This window comes from Felis catus, chromosome B4, assembly GCF_018350175.1.
Source record: "Felis catus isolate Fca126 chromosome B4, F.catus_Fca126_mat1.0, whole genome shotgun sequence".
NCBI classification, from domain to species: Eukaryota; Metazoa; Chordata; class Mammalia; order Carnivora; family Felidae; genus Felis; species Felis catus.
The window spans coordinates 10,159,911-10,182,934 of record NC_058374.1 but is presented as its reverse complement, the minus strand read 5'-3'; the positions used below and the strand labels follow the sequence as shown (position 1 = coordinate 10,182,934).

General features: G+C 40.4%; 1 protein-coding gene across 1 annotated transcript in view; it reads right to left on the bottom strand.

Moving 5' to 3' along the window:
• Nucleotides 1-23,024, bottom strand: part of CELF2 (CUGBP Elav-like family member 2) — an 840,819-nt gene that overhangs the window by 664,706 nt on the left and 153,089 nt on the right. The window lies entirely within an intron of this gene.

Below are 23,024 nucleotides of genomic sequence, written 5' to 3'. Positions count from 1 at the left end.
CGTGCATGCACACACCCACTATGCAGTTTCCTAATTGAATCTAACATGTAAGTGCTTTGCCGTTTAAAAGGACCTTGCTATCTTGATAAGAAAAACTAATGAGATGCCCTTTCCAGGGCTGGTCACACAATAGCCCTAGTGACAAGGACCCCTATCAAGAAATAAAGCAGAAGATAAATGAGATTTTTCTAATATCCATTTCACCCATTGTTCACAAGTGTCAGGCAGCACAGATTCTATTTATCATGGGGTGGGAGAGAGGAGACACGCTTTTGTAAAGAAAGTCTAAATTGCAGCATCGTATTTTCGGCCACCTGGTAAACCTCTTCTGTCACCTGGTAGAAAACAAAGCAAGGTTTGGGTTTGCGGGGCGGAGAGCAGAAGGTGTCCATATTTCTGCATTTTTGCCTCAGGGCTGACAATGCGCTAGAAAGGATCATTTGGAAGAGAGGGGAGAAAGAGATTATTTCTGACTGTGGAGTATAGGAGTCTACTATTTATAACCCATTAAATTGTAGCTGTGTCAAATGTTCAAAATGCAAATGGAGACTAAGAAATTGCCACTTAAGACTGATGCACTTTAAAACTTTCAGAAGCTACATTAAGACACAAAGTAAAACACAGAAGTTCAATTCCAGGTCTAGGAGAAGGTTGGGTATGTTTATAGGAACTCCTGGTGTTCTTTTCTCTAGAAGAAGGGACTCCCCAAGGGATCGATATCTATGTTGTTCCATAAGATGCATGATTAATAAAGGAAAGCACTGGACAAAAGAATCGGGTGGAAGCCAAGAAAATATTTAAATCTCTGTGGTCCAACTTTGCAAAAATTTACATTTATAAGAATGACATAACTGTCAGGAATCTGACCTTGCCAAGGGACCGCTGGAGTGAGATGCCGAAAGCTCATATGTCTTCTCCCAGCCCTGTTCAGCATTACAGGGAAGGTAGCCTTGTGATGGTTAAGACATTTTTAAATATTTTACATTTCAAGAGAACCTACTAATCTGCAGACTCAGAGGGCTGTGGCAGCTCTAGTTCTCAGGACTGCTGTTTACTGCAGATGCAGATGAGGAAATGTCCTTGTTCTTTGAGAGGGGGAGCCACTGCCAGGCTGCCCGAGAGGCAATCCACGTGGGGTGACAGGCCTGCCTGGGGCCTGGGGATCTCAACACGCACCCCTCCCTGGCTTCCGGTCTGAGCCCGGAGAAGGCAGGTCAGCACCTGCACCCAGGCTGTCCATGGACCCATGGCGAAAAAGAACGATTTTGAGCCAATGTTGATTTACTCTTCTGGGTACTTTCACTATTCCTTTTGCTATTTTTAGAGGAAGTCTGTCTTTTTGAAATAAGCATTTCTTCTGCAAGATTCTTACATATTTTCATATTATTAGTGCCCTCTAACATTGTAGAGATAAGCATGGGGGGAGGGGAACAACACACATGCTATCTTCTAACAGATTTTCTTTTTCAAAAGAGCTAAAGAACAAGCACAAAGAGTTCATTTGCATTTCAATAAACACTTTCTCTCTCGAGTTGTTTCCTCGCTAGAAAGACATCCTCAGTCTGGCTGTGACATCATTATTTAATGCAGGCAAACAAGCAAGATTCTAAGTCTGTTTGGTGGTGTAAATTTTCAGGTAATCTGAGTTTGACTTCAGGACTTTGCTGGAGAAATGATTCATAGGGTAGTACGGTCGATGTGACCTGTCCCAAGTCCCTTTGGCTCCACCACTATGGTGGCAAGATCCTGGGCAATAATGGCATGAAGGAGAAAAACTTGCCTCAGATGATACATAGCAAAACCAACAACCTGGGACTCATAAATATCTTTGCCAAGGCAAAAGGAATCTCTTTCTGCTCTTCCGTCTATGTCTAGCCGGCTTCCTGTTGTCTTTTGTTTAATTGCAGGATGGTCTTGGTTGACTACTGAATACATGAATGAATGAACCAACTGTTTACTGACCACCTACTGTCCGGTCTTTACTAGGCACTCGGAATCAGAAAAGCAGTGTCCTTCCTCTCAAGGGGTTTCTGATCTAGTTTGAAAGCTTATTAAAACAAACACATGGAAAATTACGAGAGCAGATAATATAGAATGCCTCAGGAGAACAAGGAGGGAGACCTGATACAGACTGAGGGATACCGAGTTGAATTTTGATACTGATTTTAACCCATTTTTTATCCAAAAATGATAATGGGGGTAGGGTTGAAGGATATGGGGGAGCAAACTGAGATGTAGAGAAATCTGTTTAAAATCTCTTTGGCATTTTACCTATGGAAAGAAGGACAAGAGTACTTAGCATGTTTTAGTCGCTGCCAGGTGTAAGCAGGTGCTATGATGTTAACCTCCTAGGAACAACATGACAGAGTACTGTATTACTGCCATTTTACAGATGAGGAAACTGAGACTAAATCACTTGCCTAAGGTCACTCTAGGAAACAGAGTTACTGATTTAAATCCTGGTCTGTCTAGATACAAGTCTATCATTTTTTCCACGACCACATACTGCCTTCTAAGTATAAACCTTATTATTGTTGTTGATGAGCTCAGACTATGGGAAGTTGGTGAAATTGCAAATTCACTCAGAATGTGTAGTAGGGTATGACAATGACTGGTGTATCACAAACTCTCAATAGCATGGTTTGTATTCTATGCAGATAGATTTTTCTTTTTCCCTAAAGAAGGGAAGGTATAGCATACTCATGTAATCCATGTATTGCCAGCCAGAATTTCTTTACTTCTCACAGCCAAGTAGATGGGACTGGGTGGTGGGCAGAGTGTGGAAGAAAACAAAGATGGCTGAGGGGTGTGCCATCCGTCGCCATAACTGGGCCAATATACTTATGCAATGAATAGCAGAAGTAGATGAAACATGCAGTCAAAGATTTTGTAATATGCTTAGTTAATTAAATTTATTTTCTTGGGGCTCCTGGGTGGCTCAGTTTGGTTGATCATGACGGCTCAGGTCATGATCTCAGTCACGTTCCGTGAGTTCGAACCCCGCTTTGGGCTCTGTGCTGAAGGCTCTGAGCCTGGAGCCGGCTTCCGATTCTGTGTCTCTCTCTTTCTCTCTGCCCCTCCCCAGCACATGCTTGCTCTCTCTCTCTCTCTCAAAAATAAATAAAAATTAAGAATTTAAAAAATTTCTTTTCTTAATGCCTTTGTTTCTCTCATATTTATTTTATTTTTTAAAGTTTATTTATATTTTGAAAGAGAGCATGCATGTGAGCATGCATGAGTGGGGGAGGGACAGAGAGAGAGGGAGACAGAGAATTCCCAGCAGGCTCTTGCTGTCAGCACAGAGCCTGATGTGGGGCTCAATCCCTCGCACCATGAGATAATGACCTGAGCGGAAATTAAGAGTCTGATGCTCAACTGACTGAACCACCCACATTTAGAAAAAAACATAAGAATGAATGATAGCAAGATGCATTAATGTATCTACCAAATTTCGTTTTAATATCCATTCATTCATTTGTTCAGTAAATGTTTATTGAATGCCTATTATGTTAGTCTTAGAAATTCAGAGATACAAGAAATGATTCCTGTCCTCAAGGAACTCACAAAATTACTAAGACCGCCTTGTAAACAAGCCATCATAGAATCATGCAATCCCTACCACGATTCAGGAAGATAGGGATTTCTACGGAAGTGTGGAGGAGAGACCCAAAACTTTCATGGCTGTTGGTGGAGGGGAAAGTGAAGACTGAAGAAGACTTATACAGGGGCATGGCAACTGGGGAAATCCTGATGCATGTGTAAGAGATTTGGGTAGGAAAGGGGGTAGGACTTGGGAAAAGGTGTTCCAGTCAAAGAGAACAAACAGTGGAGCTAAAGGCACATAGGTGACAAAGACAATGATACCTTCAGAGAATTACAGAAGTGACTGAAGCCAAGTATTTACTCAACACCTACCATGGTCAAAATCCTGTTAAGGCACAAAGATTCAAAGATATGATAAAATTTTCATTCTCAGCATGTTTAATATCTCAGCGGGAAGACAGAGATATACATAATGGCATACATAAAATAAATAAACGCGTGATAAAAAAAAAGTATTAAAAAGGGGGTGGGAGCAGCATGCTGGAAATACAGGAGAAGCAGTGATTAGTTGAGGGATCGGGAAACGCTTTTTGGAGATGACATTTGAAATGGGGCTTGAACGATGAACAAGCTTTTAACAGATGGTATTAGAAGAAGGCATTCCAAGAAGATCACACACAGAGATAGGAAGGTGTGACCCATTCCAGGAATGGAAGCTATTTCTGTGGACTGGAGGCCGGCACATGCAGCAGGGGTGGTGACAGATGAGCCTGGTCATGTTGACTCCATCCACTCCCACAGTCTTACTTTCACTGACTGTCCCTAGAGAATCTCGTTAGCTTGGTCTAGACAACAGGGAAGTCCTCATATTTCAAAGTTGACCCTTGGAATAATCAGTTGCCAAACTAAAATAGATTTATTTTTAAATCTGGTAATTGTTTGCCCCAGTGAGAAACTGTACTAAGCAAAAAACATTACCAAATGTTTACTGGAGACCATCTACAGCCCTTTCATTATTGCAATAATGTTTTTGAAGGAATACACACACACACACACACACACACACACACACACACACACACACACACATGTATCAGGGCTGTTAAAATCTTCTCACCCCAAACTCTTGTAAAATATTGTTTGAACAAAGCTCAAGTGTAAATGGTAAAAATAAAGAGTGAACTTATCATTTGCATCAATGCTTTGTGAAAATAATTATTTCCTCTAACACTTATAAAACTCCTTAAATGTCTTTCATTTTATGTTTAATTTCCTAAAAGATAGGGATATTTTCAAAAAGGCACAAGTCCTGTAAATTGCGACCACTATTTCAATATCCACAGAGGGAAATCTCAAGAGGTATGGTACAAGTTTGTGGTATAGTCCAGTTTGGAAAACATTCTTTCATCATAATCAAGAGTACTGTGTGCCACAAGCTGACAATAATATTAGCTATTGAGGGCGCTTGTTGGGATGAGCACTGGGTGTGTTATATAAGCGATGAATCATGGGAATCTACCAAGATTCCAAGAGCACACTGTATACACTGTATGTGAGCTAACTTGGCAATAAATAATATTATTAAAAAAACAAAACAAAACAAAACCCAAAAACCAACCAACCTACCAAAAACAAAACCACTCAAGACACTTAGGATATCCAATCGTTTAGAAAGAATTTCACAATGTCCAGGCTAACCACACAATCCAGAACAACTGCACATTTATCTAGGCTATGTCTTTGTTTTCTCATGATCATAAAGCCAAAGTCTGGTATTAAAAACTCTCTTTTGAATTTTTTTCAAGAGTAAAACCAAGAACCAAATAGAATCTTTCCATCCACACATGAACCAACACTTCATGGCCTTGAAGAGAGTTCTACACTTGAAGAGAAAATTGAATCCAGAAAGTGTAGGGAATTTTGTCCTTTGCCAGTAGGTCTTGCCCTGCTCTGAGGCAGATGCTATCAGTAGGCACCTCTTCTAATCATATACTTCTAACAGCAACTTCTTTAGCGATCACCTACTTCCAGAACCTTCTGGGTCCTAATAGCAATGGATGCCCTCCAAACTAGTTAAATGCAGTGGGGATTTGTCTCTAGATGGGCATTTCTCTAAAACATTTCTTTTCTTTTAATGTCTCAAGCAGAGAATATGGAGCTAATCTTATTCATGATATTCATGACCTTCCAGTAGATATTGCACAAATTATTCCACAGTTCCAAGCTCTTATTATAACACAATATGACCATTTACCCCTCACTCATAAATGGATGAATGGATGGATGAGAGAGTGAATAAATGTGTTCACATAGGAATTCATTAATGAATGAAGCCTTCAATGGTAAGATTAACTATAGGCTTGGCATAGAGGATACTTGTAACACAACTTCAGACACAGAAACCAAGAGGATCCATGCATTTCTATAAGCCTGGGCCCTTCAGTAATCGAGCGTCCATGATGCTCCTCTGGTGGCATTAACTTATATAAATGGAAGAAAACAGTATGGTGGGTGTTTTATTCTATAGCCCAGGAAGATGCTGGCAACATTTTAAAAATAATATTCCACATACTCTACTCCGTCCATGTCAGTGCCCTTAATTAAACTGAATATTTCTCTAGATTCTGTTTTTGATGAACTATTCATAAACTGAACCCAAGGCGAGATCACACATAATAACCTTATGATTTTTCTTTTCTTTTTCAAAAGAAGTATAATTTCTAACTATTATTGAACTTAGTAAATATGATGCTTGTTTTTAGGACCTAAGGAATTCTATTTAGCCCCTTCTCAAGGTATGGAATTTAGTGTAGTTGCAACAGAGGGGCTTCTGGTGCAAAGGACCAAAACAGTCCACAGTGTTCTATTCAGGTTGATTCGAGCAGAGGAGAGATCCCATGACAAGTCTCACTCATTTGAGACTGAGTGACAAGTTGGAAGGCTTAATCAGAATCTTCAGATAACTATTGTGATCGCATGCCCACTAAGGAAGAGCACAGGTTTCCAGTCATATTTGCTGGGCATTTCCCACGTTGAAGGACGGAAGTGACGGTGTATCAGAGTCCTGAAAGCCTTGTGTCCTCCGACTTTTGAGTGATGGCTACCAAGCTCTTCTCTGACTACCTGTTGCAAGAGCCAGTGCTGAGCTGGGATGTTTCTCCCCATGCTCTGAGGAAAACAAAAGCTCAAAGGCAATGCCTGCAGGATGTATTGTTTCTGTAGTAGTCAGGGAGGGAGTACACTGCTGTGGAAATTACACCGGCCTGTGATCTAGCAAGACCAGGTGGGCGTCCCAGTCCCAATCTTCAGTGAATCAAGCGTTTATCTATAGCTGAATGTCCCTGCCTGGGATTCTGGGATAATGCAGCACGTTTCGGGGGGGCACAGTGAATTCTCAAGGTATGCATACTGTAATTCAACATTTCTAGCTTTCCCTTATTAACTCACCAGAGATGGACCATTCATGTGGAGAAAAGTGGACTGAGGTGGGCCAGGACACTGGGTTGCAATGTAAATGCAGTTGCCTACAAGCTGTGTGTGTATCAGACTTCTCTGAGTCCTGGTTCCCTCGCTTACACAATTATCATAGCTAACATACTTTCCACCCGGAAAATCTTTTAACTTGTAGATATTGTTGATGTGTTTCACCTCAATCTCTTCCCTAGAAAGAGTTACATTTTATTTTTGTTTTAAGTTTACTTATTTTGAGAGAGAGAGAGAGCATGAGCAGGGGAGGGGCAGAGAGAGAGGGAGAGAGGGAATCCCAAGTAGGCTCCACGCAGAGCCCTACATGGGCCTTGATCTAATGAACTGCGAGATCATGACCTGAGCTGAAATCAAGAGTCAGACGCTCAACTGACTGAGCCACCCAGGCGCTCCAAAAGAGTTACATTGTGAAACATATCCTAATATGAAAATAACACTTATTCCTCTTTATCTTAATAATTTCATTGCCACATGTGCAAATGTCTCACAAGTCTGGGTTTCCAGAATTTGGTGAACCACACCCTGTCATAATCTTGTTCACAGATTATCTTTAGAGGGAAGGTCTTTTTTTTTTTTTAATTGTTTTTAATGTTTATTTATTCTTGAGACAGAGACAGAGCGTGAACAGGGGAGGGGCAGATAGAGAGAGGGAGACACAGAATCTGAAACAGGCTCCAGGCCCTGAGCTGTCAGCACAAAGCCCAACGCGGGGCTCGAACCCACGAACTGTGAGATCATGACCTGAGCCGAAGTCAGATGCCCAACCGACTGAGCTACCCAGGCACCCCAGGGAAGGTCTTTCTGACAATAGACATACTTAAATCATTAATTTCATGATGTCAGGGTAAAGGATCTCAAGCAATGGAGATTTCCATTTTCTTAGAAATTGGTAAGAAACTGGCTACAGGAACCCTATCTAATGGGTTATTGCTAGCAGGTGTGGATATGACTTCCATGTTTGTCCTTGCTGATGGTAGGGGAGATTGAGGGTACCATATTTCCACAGCATATTTTTTCCACTTAAATTGCCCAATGCAGTAAACACACAATTATTGTGATGCAGCTCACTGACTTCCTCTGAAATGATATACTCTGCTCTAGCATGGGGCTATTAACATAATAGAAATGTGAATCTGATTTTAGTGCTGAACTCAAGGCTACTTTAAAATGTAGAAAGAAAAATGTTAATATATTCAGCAGAAGGTGTTTTAAATAAATATCTGTCATATATAGTTAAACTTGTGCTTCCCTGGTGTTAATTATGGCACAATCAGAAGAGAATAGAGAAGAAGGTATTTATTGCAGGTTGAAAAGCCAAATATTAGCTCTGTTACAAAGTAAGTCAAGTGAAGTAGCAATTATATAATGTTTTGATCACGCAGGGAATTCTTTAAAACACATATTTTCTTGTGTATATGTTATTGATCAGAAGGGAATAATACAAATAAAACTTTGACTAACTGGCCATTACGATGGTATTTTGAAAGCGTTACAAATCCATTCCTTTAAGTTCTTTGCTATATTTCTTAGGTGAAAAACATCCCTACTCAAGAATCTCTTCTTCAGGATATTTGTCATGTGTATTGTTGTTTCAATGGACCCAAATGGGTCCAAGGAAGAAGGAAGAAAATGCAAATAAACAATAGGCATTCTTAAAACGTTGTTGTCAAGTTATATTATCATCGTCACCACTAAGAAGGAAGGATCTGGAGGTCACATGGATGGTATCTGTTTACCAACTAAGTAATTACTTTGTTTTGTATAGAATTTGAAGAAAATAATGCCTAAAAATCTTTTCATAGGCATGTAGAATCTCTCCTATGCTGACATTTTTTATTTTGCTCATTATTTAGAGACAACTTGGACATGTTTATTTTTCATGTCATGGCTTTTGAGGACAGCAGATGGAGAGGTGAAGCTCTATGTATGTGTACACATAAATTCATTCCCCTTCCACACATACATCTTAAAAACCAAGATTTTAGGGGCGCCTGGGTGGCGCAGTCGGTTAAGCGTCCGACTTCAGCCAGGTCACGATCTCGCGGTCCGTGAGTTCGAGCCCCGCTTCAGGCTCTGGGCTGTTGGCTCGGAGCCTGGAGCCTGTTTCCGATTCTGTGTCTCCCTCTCTCTCTGCCCCTCCCCCGTTCATGCTCTGTCTCTCTCTGTCCCAAAAATAAATAAAAACGTTGAAAAAAAAAGAAAGAAAAGAAATTAAAAAAAAAAACACACCAAGATTTTATATAATACACAGTGCTTAACGGAAGAAAGTCTGTCTCCTCCCCTTAGGTGTACAGAGTTAATCTAGAAAGGGATAAAACATGGAAGAAAAATTCAAAGAGATAAACTCTGCAGTGGGGTAAGATTAGAATGTGCAGTGGTCCCCTGGAAGAAACACTGATAAACGGTACTTGGGATCTTTCACAGAGTAAGGCCGACGAGCTTGGAATCATGCCCCAGATATGTTTGAGAACTGGATTTTTTTTAAAATTTATTTTTGAAGGAGAGAGAGAGACAGAGCATGAGTGGGGGGAGGAGCAGAGAGAGACAGGGAGACACAGAATCCGAAGCAGGCTCCAGACTCTAAGCTGCCAGCCCAGAGCCTGATGCGGGGCTCAAACTCAGGAACTGTGAGATCATGACCTGAGCCGAAGTCCAACTGAGCTCAACTGACTGAGCCACCCAAGCACCCCAAGAACTGGATTTTAATAAGGATTCCTTTGAACAAGATCTGAAATGATTTTTTGAATCATTCACAAGTAAATTATTTCTACTTGCAGGATGATAAATAAATGGAGTCAGTTCTGGTGGGGGGTGACAGGACAGTTTGCTAAGTTGGTCAAACAAATTAGGGAGAAGGCACATTAGACTGTATCTGAATGATCTCTACCTTCAGACATGCAGCGGGATTGCTCCCTCTGGTCCCTTGGATTTGAGTGCAGCGTGTCACTTGCTTTGAACAATGAAATGTAAGCACAGAGATGCATGTGCCTACTGGTTTAACTGCTGATACCTAGCTCTTTGTTCATTGCTTCTGCTGCATGGGTTCCACGGAAGCATGTGCTAATAATAAGAAGGCATTGTCAGGGTCAGGCTGCCTGGAACACCCAGTCAACACATGGATGATCGCCGTCCTGGAGAATCACCCGGAGCCACAGCGGACATTGGTTGAGCAAGAAATGTGCTTTTGTTGTGCTGAATAAGAATCTGAAGGTGTTTACAATTGCAGTCTAACCAAGCTTATCCCAATAGAGGCTAAAAACCAAACTAAGAAGGAATATTTGCAGTTGGCATGTTATTTACTTGGAAAACACAGGGAATCAGTTGACAAACTATTATAAGCACTATGTTAATTCAGTAAGCGGTCTGGTAAAAAATTAATATACAGAACAAAGAGCCTTCATATATACAACCAACACTAAAAACAAAAGTATGGTAAAGGAAAAATCTCTCTTTATAATCACAGCCCCAAATTGAGAAGATACTTAGGAATAAAAGTAATAAGCCATGTATATAATATATATAAAGGAAAATTTGAAGCATTACTAAAGAACTCAAAAGAAAACTTGAAGGAATACAAAAACATACCAAGTTCTTGGCTAGGAAGACACGACATCATAAAGATTTAAGAATCTCTGTGGGTTAATTGGTAAACCTCATTTTGATCTAATTGAAATATCAAGATAAGCTTATTTCAGAGTACCTATGGTAACATAAAAAACGAAAAATCCAGGGAAATTTGAGGAAAGCAGAGAAAGGGAGAGTAGGCTGACCTTAGGACTTACTAAAACATAGTATAAAGATATAATAATTAGAAACTGGTAATTCTGGTAGCTGAACAGGCAGAGTGTTGGAACAGAGTTTAGAAATTTAGAAATAAGCCCAAATACACACAAGCATTTAATATATGGTAAAAATTGTATTTTAAATCAGTGGGAAAAGATGTAATGCTCATTGAATAGCAAATGGATAGGTATCATGAAAATATCATATCTCTACCTCACTACTTACACAAATATACAGGGTAGAGAAGTCAAATCGTTGAAGGCTAAAAAAACTAAAATCACTAAGATAGTAGAAAAACCAATAATTTCAGAGTAGGAAAGTTCCTTCTAACGTGACACAAAGCCCAGAAGATCTAAAAGCTAGAAATGAAAAATCTAGTTACGTAAACATCAAAACATTTTCTATGTGACAAAAAAAAAAAAAAAAATCAAATACAAAGGTAAATGAGAAACTATAAAGACATTTGCAACTCATACGACTATAAAAAACCTTGCAACTTATAGATGGTTCTTAATATAAAAAAGATAGAAATTAATATAAACAACAACAATCCAGTAGAAAGATGGGCAGTGGATATGAAACAAAGCACAGACAAGGGAATAGAAACATACGAAAAAGATACTAGGCCAGAGAAAAGTAAGCAAACACTTCCCTGAGAGATTGTCATCACAGATGAGCAAAGAGCAAAGCAGCCTACGGACAGGGTGGACGAAGATGTAAGGAAATAGGAACTTATGTGCATTTCTGGGGATGTAACTGATAAAACCTCTATAGGAGGAATTTGGCCATGTCTATTGACCTTAAAAAGAAATCCCCCATAGTCTTTGAACTATTATTTTAATTTCTGTAAGTTTGTCTTATAGATAGCCTCATGCAAGTGTGAACTAAGGCCCAAGTATAGGCCCCCAAATAGCTTCTGTAATAATGAATAATAATGACGATAATAATGAAGATTGAAGAATGATTTCAAGCTCATAAAAAGAGCACTAGTTTAAAGAAAAGCATGGTACATCCATACACTGGGATACTACACAGCCTTAATAAAGAATGAGGCTTCTCTACTTGACTACAGAGTGAGCTACAAGCTATACTGTAAAGTGCAAAATGCAGCCCTCAGGTGCAGAACCTGATATTGGCATATGTTTGTACCTTTGTGTGTGCAGAGCATAATTCTGGAAAAAGATCCCAGAGTCCTGGCAGCCACACTTGCCTCTCGGGACAGGAAATGTTGGTTGGTTCAGACATGGGAAGAAGGCTTTCCTTTCTAGAAATTCTTTCTATGAATTTCGTGCTATACGTCTTCCTTATGTACTAAAACAATGGAAGTAAGTTTTAAAAGAAAGATCAGCAAACACACACAACTAGACAAAAAGGAGGTTTAGAGATTTTATGGAGAGTGCAGATTTATGACGGATTAGCAATTCTAACAGAAGTGCAAAAGAGAGATCGCACTTGAGGGCTGACTGTTCACCGTGATCTATCTAACTGCCAGCTGGCCCAGCCTGATCTCTATTCACCTTTCCTAGAAGATCTAGATTGTCTACTCTTCCATATAGTAAAAGCTAATACCTTTTTTTCTTTTTAATTTTTAGAGGGAAACTGAAAACGGAGTTGTGCCTACAGAATACACAACATGAGGCTTCTAGAACTACCTGTGAACATCAAAGAAATTACTGGGTGAGCCAGGTGATTACTTACAAGGTTAGACCACGAATATAAAACCCCATTTCATCCCTCGCTGCACCCCGTCCTTTGTGCTCATGTCCCTGAGAAAGAAGAACACACCATCTGCCTTGCTCCTGGGTGTGGAAGGTATGGACCAGATTCATGTCTTGAAATAAACTCAAAAACATAATTTCTCCACTTTGCTTTTAGTTATGAGAATATAGCCTAAAACATGTTGGCATCTGAAAATAAAGCAGAAGGGGAGAGCCAGAATGAGGATGGGGTTGGTATGTGGGAACAGAGGGAACTAACAGTCGGGAACACCTGCTATATGGTGGGTACAGTGTTAAGTAGTTCACGTGGATATTTCACGTATTCCTCACGATGCTGAGAAGTATGTACCATCAACATCACTTTATGCATGAAGAGAAGTGAGCCTTGCAGCTGGTAAGAGGAGAACCAGGTCCCCAGGGCACCAGCCACTGTTTGTATCTTTGTTCACTACTTTCCCCTTTCCTTAGCTCGCATTTCATAGAATACCCTCCTTCCTTTGTGAGTAGAATTTCACCTGCGCTAGGGAAAATTCTGATGCTAAAAACTTGTAAGAAGACGAGCTGAAAGTCAAATGTGGAGGCTCTTCCAAAAAGAAAAAAGTATGGCGATTCACCAAAATCTCAACTCATTCACATTCTAGGAACTTACAGCTTCCCTCATCTTCTCAAATAAAGTAATATCTTACGTTTATTAGTTTTTAGCAAATTAAGTCATCTTATTGTCAAGTTTTAAGTCATTTCTCAATGGAACAGTTAGTGCTGGGATGACTATGCTTTACCCCTGCTTTGAGACAGCTTCTGGAATCTTCTAAAGCTAACATTCCTCAGACTGGCATGCCCTGTAGAGACAAATGTGAAGTATATTTCTGGGTTGGAGCTGGTAGGTTAGTCCTGAGCCCTTCTGTACACACAGAAATTACCATTTCCATATAATGTCCATGCTTTTGAACTAGATGTCTCTTTATCCCTGGTCTAGTTTGTTCAAGCTCACCACCAGCTTGGCTTTGTTTCTAATGAGGAAAGGTAACTTTGTTACTCCAAAGACTTCTATTTAGAAACAAAGTTCCAAATGTCAGGCTGAATCTGGAAGTGATTACTCATAGGAATAAAACATGGTAAGTACATATTTGAATGGATGCTCACAGCTGTGTTTTTTATTAGAGAAATTCAGCGAGAAGAGTTTTAACGCAGTGTTATACTTGAGAATCTTAAGGTGTATAACGTTGGCAATTCCAAATTAGTGCTCCCCTGGCAACTGTCACTCTGTGACATCACATTTTATGTAATGAGGCATAAAAATGTATATTTTTGCACTCTACAGCAAATTCATGTGCAGGGGGAATTAGAGTTGGGGGGGGGGTCGGAGCTACCTCTGAAATCTTAGTTATAATGTTTAATCTCTTCAGTTTCTTTGTTTGCAGCTATATTTTTGCAGTTCTTAAAATTTAGTGATCCTAACACATTGCATATGTTTTAAGTGTTACGGAGAAAATACTCAATTCCTTTTCCTATTCCATTTATCTGACTCTCGTTAATTTCCCTTCCAATCCATAAGATTTTCTGGAACCATTAACAAGTTCTATGTTTACGCTTGTCCAAATCTCACTCATTTTATGAGCTGTTGGTTTAATGGCTACAAAATGTTTTATAGCATCTAGTGACAATCTCTACCGAGTGGATCTAGTTTCAACTAGTCGTCAGAGTCCTGATTTTGGCTTCTGTCATTCTCACAGCTAGGGGAACAGTCACTATTGAATACAGATCTGAGTGGCCTTCAATCCAAATGGTGGGTGTAGGGATTTTCCCTCTCCCCAGATGAGACAAACTCCTTGCCTAATATTTAGCACAACCCCTGCTGAGCCAAAGGAACACCTGGTGTGAACTGAGGACCGTGGGGTGGTCTTTACGATCGCTAACTTTGAGATTCAGAAGGGAACTTTGTGCTTGTGAACACCCTTACATTCAAAATGTGAATTGAACAAGCATGAATTCCTCAGTCCTCTCCCCCAGACGGAGCCACACAGATGGGCTGATTAAAATCATAGGTCTGTGTTAAAGGAAAATTATTGCGTTAGAGGAAGCATTTGGGAAAGTGGGCGATGGGTTGGGGAAGAAAAAAAAAAACAAACAAAAGCAGATGGAGTGTCTTGCTTGGCAAGATATTATTCCATTATTCTTTTATGATCTAACTTCTGAAATGGGAGAACGTAGCATAATCGTAGACACAGATTTGTCTGTAATAAAACATCAGGTAAAACTCCTCCAGGGCCAAAGCAACTAATAGGCTATTGTTTAACAGGTTTGCAAAAGCTCGATTCTTTTTGTCTTCTTTTGTACTTTGCGATGGCTGGCTTACGTAAGGAACTACTGCACAGCCATGAGATCATGTGCAATGTGTCCAGATCCCTAAAACAAATACCTCCAATTAGTACTTTGAAATGGAGTACACTGGCCTCTCCAATATTCTCACTAGAAAACATTTCCCTGGAAGTGTTCTGCGATCTTTAAGCACACTGGTTCTTTTGTTGGAGAGATTGTTATTCCCCAAGTATCTTGGTTTATGTAATCCATAAAGAATGTAGCTCAAGGAGCAATGATTTTGAAGTTTATGTTGCAGAAAGGATGATAGTTAGGAATTTGTCTAAGATGATGTAAAGAGACCTTTAATTAAGCTTAAGGAAATCAAATTTTTTAAAAAGGAGGTTAAAAACAGTTTGCAGATTTTCTAGGGAATATAAGGACCCTCACATTAAAAAGCAAATGCACTCACTAGTCTAACGAGGTATGAATTGGATTCCAGGTGGAGGAATGCCTTTTGTGGGCATGTTTTTCTTCTAAAACGATAGGGGAAAATTATGGATTTCTGGCTACTTTCAGAGATTAGGAAAATGAACCAGGGTAAGAGAACAAGGAAGATCGGCATCGAGGAATATTTGGGGCAAAGATCTAAGGTCAGGGTGCTGAAGAAATTTGGGGCAATTATCCACCAGGGTCCAATACCTGAGGCATTCACTGTTAAACAAGCTCCAGGGGGAGTGGAACATCTGTGTTCACATGTGCCCATCACAGCCTATTAACACCATTGGATTAAAAATGGGGGGTCCTCTCTGCTCTTTAGAAGCTTTGGGGTTTTAAAAGGTGATTCTCTTATTTATGTCATCATCGTTTTCTGGGCATCCTCTTCTCTGTAATCACGAATGTATGGGAAGTCTGTCCGGTAAAAGAGGAAAATTTCAGGCTATAGGTATCTATGAGGTTTCAGACTATAGATGTCTGCCACTTTTAGCGCAGTGACTTGGGCAAGCTCCTTCATGTCTCTGAGACTTGATTGATACATCTCCAAAATGGAGAGTACGCTTCCCACTCATCCGTTTTTCGGAAGCACTGGTGAAATGTACACAGAGCAAGGATCTAGCAGAGTGGGTGGCATAAGGTAGCATCTCCATAAATGAGATTCTTTCCCTCCCTTCTGTTTCCTTTTCTGGAATGGCAGCAGCTTAGTGTACATGATAATAAAATAGCTGTCTCCATCAACACAAGGATCCTGATGAAAGTTTTGACCGTGCCGTGAGGCATTTACTGTTTTTAAGAGGGTTAGAGAAGAATTAGGTCCCAAATAATATGTGAAAACCTAGGAATATAGTGATGAAGACATTACATGCATGTGGTTCTACTGTTCTGGGGCTTACGTTCTGGGAGACAGTGAAAAGAAATCCCATTTTAAGCAGTTATGTAGAAAGTTTCCTTCGAAGGGTAGAAGCTGAAGTGTTCTGAGACGGGAGAGAGGGTGGGTCTGCTGGGTTCAGGGTGGGATGTGAGCAGCATCAGACACATTCCTCTCCTCGAGCTACATGGTGCCCTTGAGCGGGCCACCCCAGGCGCCACCTTCCTCTGAGATCTCTGATGGCCTGGAGTCAGGTGGCTCACCTGCTAATAGAGTTTTGAAATATACAAAGTGCTAGCAAGAGATGGGAACTTTGGTCAACCTCAGCTATCTGCACGCCTGCGCCCTGGGGAGCCCTGCCCTCCTGCATGTGGGCTTTCCTCTCAGAAGTACACTCCCTGCAGGGGTGAGGGCTCCAGGAGGAGTTTTGAGACCACTTGTGCATCTCACAACAGCCCACAAGCAGACAGGACTCTCAGTAACATTGGAATATAACTACTTTAATTCTAATCATTCCTAAAGACCCCGCCCCCATCTACACTTCCCTCCGAAGGTACATGCACTTACTCCGAGGTTTTATGGGAAAGTGTGAGACCCTGAGAGGTGAAGTCTTACAGACCTAACTCGTTGGAAATCTTGCTATGAAAGCAAGTTTTTCCTCCTCTGTTCAGTGAATCAAATGAGGCTCTTTTAGGGGCTGTGGAGGCCCCACATACGTCTTTAGTGGATGGTTCTGGGACTTGGATTTCTCTGCCAAATTCTTTTTTAGCCTCAATAGCCACTTAGCCGTGGCTTCTGAAATGCCGGAGACCTAGAGTTTGGGATCAGAGAAACCCTCGTGAAGACTTCACAAAGTTCCATCTAGGGTTTAGGGAATGCTAAAAAAAAATTTTTTTTAATTAAAAAAAGTACATAAAACCCTCTGTGCCCTGTAACATTTGGTATGACATTGGTACATCAGTGCTGTTGACAGAAAAACACTCAACATCTTAATATTCAACAGTAAAGAGGTGATTAAGGACAGATTTTTCAGGATTTGAGGACTCTAAAATTAATATACAAGAGACAGCACATTTTAATAAGCTGTCAATGAAGTACACCGAATAGAAAATATACTGCTGCCTGCTATCAGAGCTAGCCAGCCGAAGAATTATTCTGCTTCAACTCAACAATATAGGAACCCTTAAAAGCATCAAATATTAAGTTCTAAAATAAGAAAAAAAGTGGAAAGCATAAAAATGTATAGCAAAAAGACAAGACCCTAGAGGGAAATCCAAGAAAATCTGTTTATTTGTGATCTTTTCTCCCCCCCTCATTCCCTTACGAAAGCTTTGTCAGTAGTTGATGGGTCTCACATGCATGAAGCTGTTAATCACATTTAGGAAATTTACACGCTGTTAACTGCATATGAAACTCACTTAAGTCGGGCAGATTTACTACCCTAGATCAGTCTTATTTCATTTACCCTACTCCTACTGCTAATACAGATTCATTGTAACATGAATATGTGAGTCTCGACTCGACAATCACCCTTTCTTTTCGTGTGACTGAGGGCCCCCGATGCAATTCCTGAGCTGTCTGGAGAAAGTGTGATTCGGAAGCTCCAATACAGGAGTAGACTGTAGATCAATAAAGCAACTACCACACTTCACAATTGGGTGCAGGCACAAAAGAATACCAGCTTAACGAAAGTAAACTCAAGGTGAGAAAAAGTCGACATTAGCTTTTTGTTTTGGCTCAAGTTGGGAGCAAATGCCAAAATGTTCTTCTCTTTCCAGGAGAAAGCGGGGCCCCAGTGGCAGGTGAGGCGGATGTTAACCACGCTGTTCTAAAGCTTGAAACTTGTTGGCGGACAACTTGGTATTTTCAGAGACAAAAAAAAAATCACATGAAGTAGATGCAGTGGCTACAGCTTTCAAATACATGAACAAAGCAAATGAGGAAAACCAGGCTGGCTCTGAAACCTGGATACCGAGGTCCACCCTGTCCCTTTGGGGCTCAGGGTGATGCTGTATGTGACTTGTACCTTTAGGCTTTCTTCAGTAAAGAGCTGGTAAGAAGTCCAAGTGGAGTGCTCAGTCTAAGGACGGAAGGGAAGGATACAGAGAAGAAAGGGGAGCTCTAGGAAGCTGGTTCCACACAAGGACACTTTCTAAAGCTCAAGTTACAAATGATCAAGTAAGGAGTTTTCACTTTGGCCCTGAGGCTATTTCATTATGGGGAAAACCGTGCTTTTCAGAGCTTCAAGATGTGAAGTTGTGAAACTTGACTACGTTCCCAGCTGATTCAGCAAAAGCATGATGCTCTTTGTTCTATGAAAATACAGGACATTATTCCTGTGCTTCTAACACATGCCATATAACCTCGTGTATGAAATGGGATTAATACTGGTACCTGCTGAAGTGCCTCATAAAAGGTTGCCATGAGTATTAAATGAGTTAATTCATAATGGCAGCCTCACACAGGACAAGGGCAATGAAATCTAGCTGCTGTTGCCGCTATTTTTGTCGTTATTGTGGCCATATTTCCATAGCAGTAAGAATTGTGCTAAGTCACCATACTCAGAAGGCAGGTAAGTGATAACATGGGAAGTGGATTAAAGGCCAATGGGGGAAATTTTAAATTTGTCTCTTCTATCAATACTGTACCCACAGGACTAGGGAAGTTTTTACCGCCTTCTCTACACTTTTACTTAGCTTGCTGTCTAATTAAACTGAAAACAGGGGCGCCTGGGTGGCTCAGTCGGTTAAGCGTCCGACTTCGCTCAGGTCATGATCTCACGGTCTGTGGGTTCGAGCCCCGCGTCGGGCTCTGTGCTGACCGCTCAGAGCCTGGAGCCCATTTCGGATTCTGTGTCTCCCTCTCTCTGCCCCTCCCCTGTTCATGCTCTGTCTCTCTCTGTCTCAAAAATAAATAAACATTAAAAAAAATTTAAAAAAAAAACAAACTGAAAACAAATCATGGAAAACTATAAGGGCAAAAGAAGGTCACAAGAGGGCAGTAAGAAGTTTGAATTTTTTAGTTGTTTTATTGATTTTATTTTCTAATATATATATATATATATATGCACACACACATATGTGTGTGTGTATATATATGTATATATATACGTATGTATATGTATATATATACATATATATATGTATATATATATGTATTTGTAAATTTGAAGAAACATTTTCGCCCACATAGACTTGGCCATGGTGCTATGGGTAAAGGACATTAGCTAAGTGGATACATGTGGGTATGTGATATCTGATTTTATTACGAACAACAAAAGTGGCAGAATGAAGAACTTTCCTTCTGCCATCTGTCTCTTTTTGTCCCTAAATTTGCTCTTTTTCCTCTTGTTCCCTGGAGGAAGATGATTATCCACTAGTTATTTCAGCGGTGCAGAATTTCTCTCAAAAATCTCAGGATGATTGCCTTCATTCGTCAAATTCCAGGAATATATCTGAGCGTAGTATGTTATTCACACATTTCTAGATCTAGTGGGATTTGAGACTATCCCCCAGGGTTTTCTGCAATCAACATATATAATAGCATCAGGACTAGGCTTATATGCTAAAAACATGGTGCAGCATTAATTTGGGTCATTTTTAGAAGCCATTATATATCGATTGACCAAATTAACTGAATGTGATGTGAATTGATTAAAGAAGCTAAGTTTACTAATTGATCGTACTAAAACAAAAATCGTCTTGATTATGTAGATACAGACCAAATATTTTAAGCGACTATTTTAAGCAACATGTACTGGGACTCAATACGGTTCATAATGTGCTGGGACAAAGGTGAGAGGTTAAAGGTGCTAAATAGTCTTAATGGCTTGGAAATTGACATGGAGCAGATTTCTGGTTTGGATTGCAGAAATTTATACACAAGCTCAGCTATGATCTATGTCAACTGTCAGGAAAGCAGAGGAGATGGCAGAAATAAAGCAAAGGCCATGGAGAAAGCTCCCAGTTGCCCCTGGGAATATTCTGCCTAGTGTACATGCCTCCTACACACGATTCTTTCTCATTCCAAGTCACAGAGATAAGTAAAAGCAAGCAAGCAAACAAACAAACAAAAAACACTGAATGGTCAATGGAAATGCAGGCACAAGAGTACATTCAAATGACTTGCTGAGGCCAGTTTTATCAGTCATATCACATGGGCCCTCCACCTTCTTGGGTATGGGGTTAAACATGTCACTCTACACTCAAACTCCCTGGGTTCTGGGCCAAGCTTGCCAATTTCACTCATTAGCTGACGCTTAACTTCTCTGCATCTCAACTTTCTGATCAGGAAATCAGATACAATCGATCCTATCTTCTAGAATTGTGTCAAGTATTTGATGAGATAAACTGATGTCAAGCACTCATATATGTCAGTGCCTCACGCATTATAAATCCTCAAAAACTACAAGCCCCGTTTAAAGCTCATCCTCATTGTTATATCTAAATGTCTTTCCCCTTCATCATCTCTGATTTGTCTTGGTTCATCCTGCTTCTTAATGCTCAGGGTTCAGGTATGCTTCCTCTGAGATCCAGAAGCCCCTGGTTCGGGCATGCTGTTTCCAAGGGAATTTCCTGTTGCAGTGGCTTTGGGTTACGTCAGTGGCCAGGGAAAGTGGAGTGATAGCCAATTCTGCCTAAGGGAAAGAGGCATGACATAATTTCCCATTGCTAAGATTAGCATCTCTGCAGAATCAGAAGACAGTAGTAGAGATCACTCGGAGTAAATTAAATGATTACTCTGCAATCAACTTGCAGACTGCCCTTTTACTTTTAGTAAAATATGGAGCTCTTCTTGGATGCACGCGTATGACATAGATGACCCACATTTGCCTCCCGCTGGAGAGTAAAGAAGAACCCTCCTCTAGATACTCTCTGCAGATAGGTTTCGAATTCTGGCAAATAGAGACAGCAATGCTGTTATTCACAGGAACAGATTCCACAAGCTGCATCTCCCATGTGAGTGACAGCATTTCAGCAAATTGTTGTATTGTTTAACGCACGGTTGCTATGGCCATAAAGAGGGCTCCAACCACCTACTTTGAAACCAGGTCCACAAACACATATCCTGCCTGGACTCCACTCCTTCGCCTTGTTACTAACCTTTATTTCAACTTTGAAACATTCTATTCTTTTCCCCGATGTATAGTCATAACCTTGGCATCTTTCAAGAACCAGTCTGCCCTTTCAGACGCTTAATCTTTTGCTGAGTTACATTAAAAGTCTTACACTGGTCGGTCTCAAAACCAAAAATATATTCATTTGAATTCTGCTTCTATGATAATCTAAATTGGGGGATGCTCTGAACTGGTGGTGGTTAATCCTGGCTGTGCCTCTGAACCACCGATTTTATGAAGACATCTGGGCCTCAGCCCTAGAGACTGTCAATGGGGGGGGGGGGTGTGCTAAGGCCTAGGAATGGGTACTTCTGGAAACGTCCACAAGTTCTACAGTACACAAGCCAACCTGTGAACCACTTTGCTTTTCATTTTGCCACTCTGAGTACCCTCAAGGTCCAACGTGAGAAATTCCTTTTAGAATTTAGAGCAGAGGAATGTTTTTTCTAATGAAGACATAGCTTTCTTCCTTCTCCTAAATAGAAAGATTTATGTAATACACTTCATTTCTTATTATAACTGATGTAAAGAAACTTAGAGTAAATTTAAGATTCAATCACAGAAGCCGTCTGAGCTCTCACGGCAAGTATATTCAAGCCCCTCTTTTTAAATTTAATTTTAATATCTCTTATAAATATGTTTGTCACATATTTTACTGTTCTTGAGGGAGTCGCTTCTTGTGTTTGCTTTTCAATTTTCTCAACCATCCATGAGTGAAAATGGGCTAAATAATAATAATAATAATAATAATAATAATAATTAACAATAAATAATAATGATATTTTCTGCCATTCCTTGAATGCTTTATGGACCAGGCACTGTGCTAGGGGATCCATGTATGAAGCCTAGGTCAGATGCTCTTACTCCCTTATGAAGGGGGGTAAATTTGGACTCAGCACCCCACAATCTATAGCTCACTCAGTTCCTGATCAGGAAATCCCTCTAGGGGATTTCTGTGCCTTTTCAGCAAGAATGCCAGCTCGGGCTGCTGCACCAACTTTTCTCCACGTATAAGAACACGCAGTGTTGTCTCAGATGCGAAACTCCAACTTTTCTTCAAACTTGCTATAAGAAGGCCTCTCAAAAAATGCTTCATGAACAAAGTAGCTCTTTCCAAAGAATCAAGGGGGCTGATGTACGTTTACACTATACATTTAATTGTGTATGAGACCTTTCTGATCTAAAAAGTCCTATTTAGCCATTCTAATAAGTGGAGGGTTTGCCCAATGGTTATTTCCCTAGATTAGGGATCAGCAAATCTCTTCTGTGCAGGACAGGAGAGTAACTATTTTAGGCTGTGTGGGCCCTATGGTCTCTGTCACAACTACTCAACTCTGCCCTGGTACTGTGAGATCAGCCACAGACGGTATGTAAACAAATGAGCCTGGTTGTAGTCAATACAACTTTATTCAAAAACAGGTGGCAGGCTGAATTTGGCCTGTGGGTCACAAATTGTCAGTCTTGCCCTAGAGTATTCTTTTGGCTATTTTGTAGGTTCTTTCTCCCTTCTCTGTCTCTTTGTCAATCCTGTGTCTCATTCCTGTCCTCACCAACAACCCCAAATGACCTTTACTTCCTAGGTAGAGCAATTCTATCCTCTTCTCCAGAACCTTGAGATCACATGGTACGCAAGCCCCTGGGGTCTCAACTTCTAAACTCTTATCAGATGTTTTTGCAAAAACAATTCTCCTGTTGAAAAGGATTCTGACAGTAA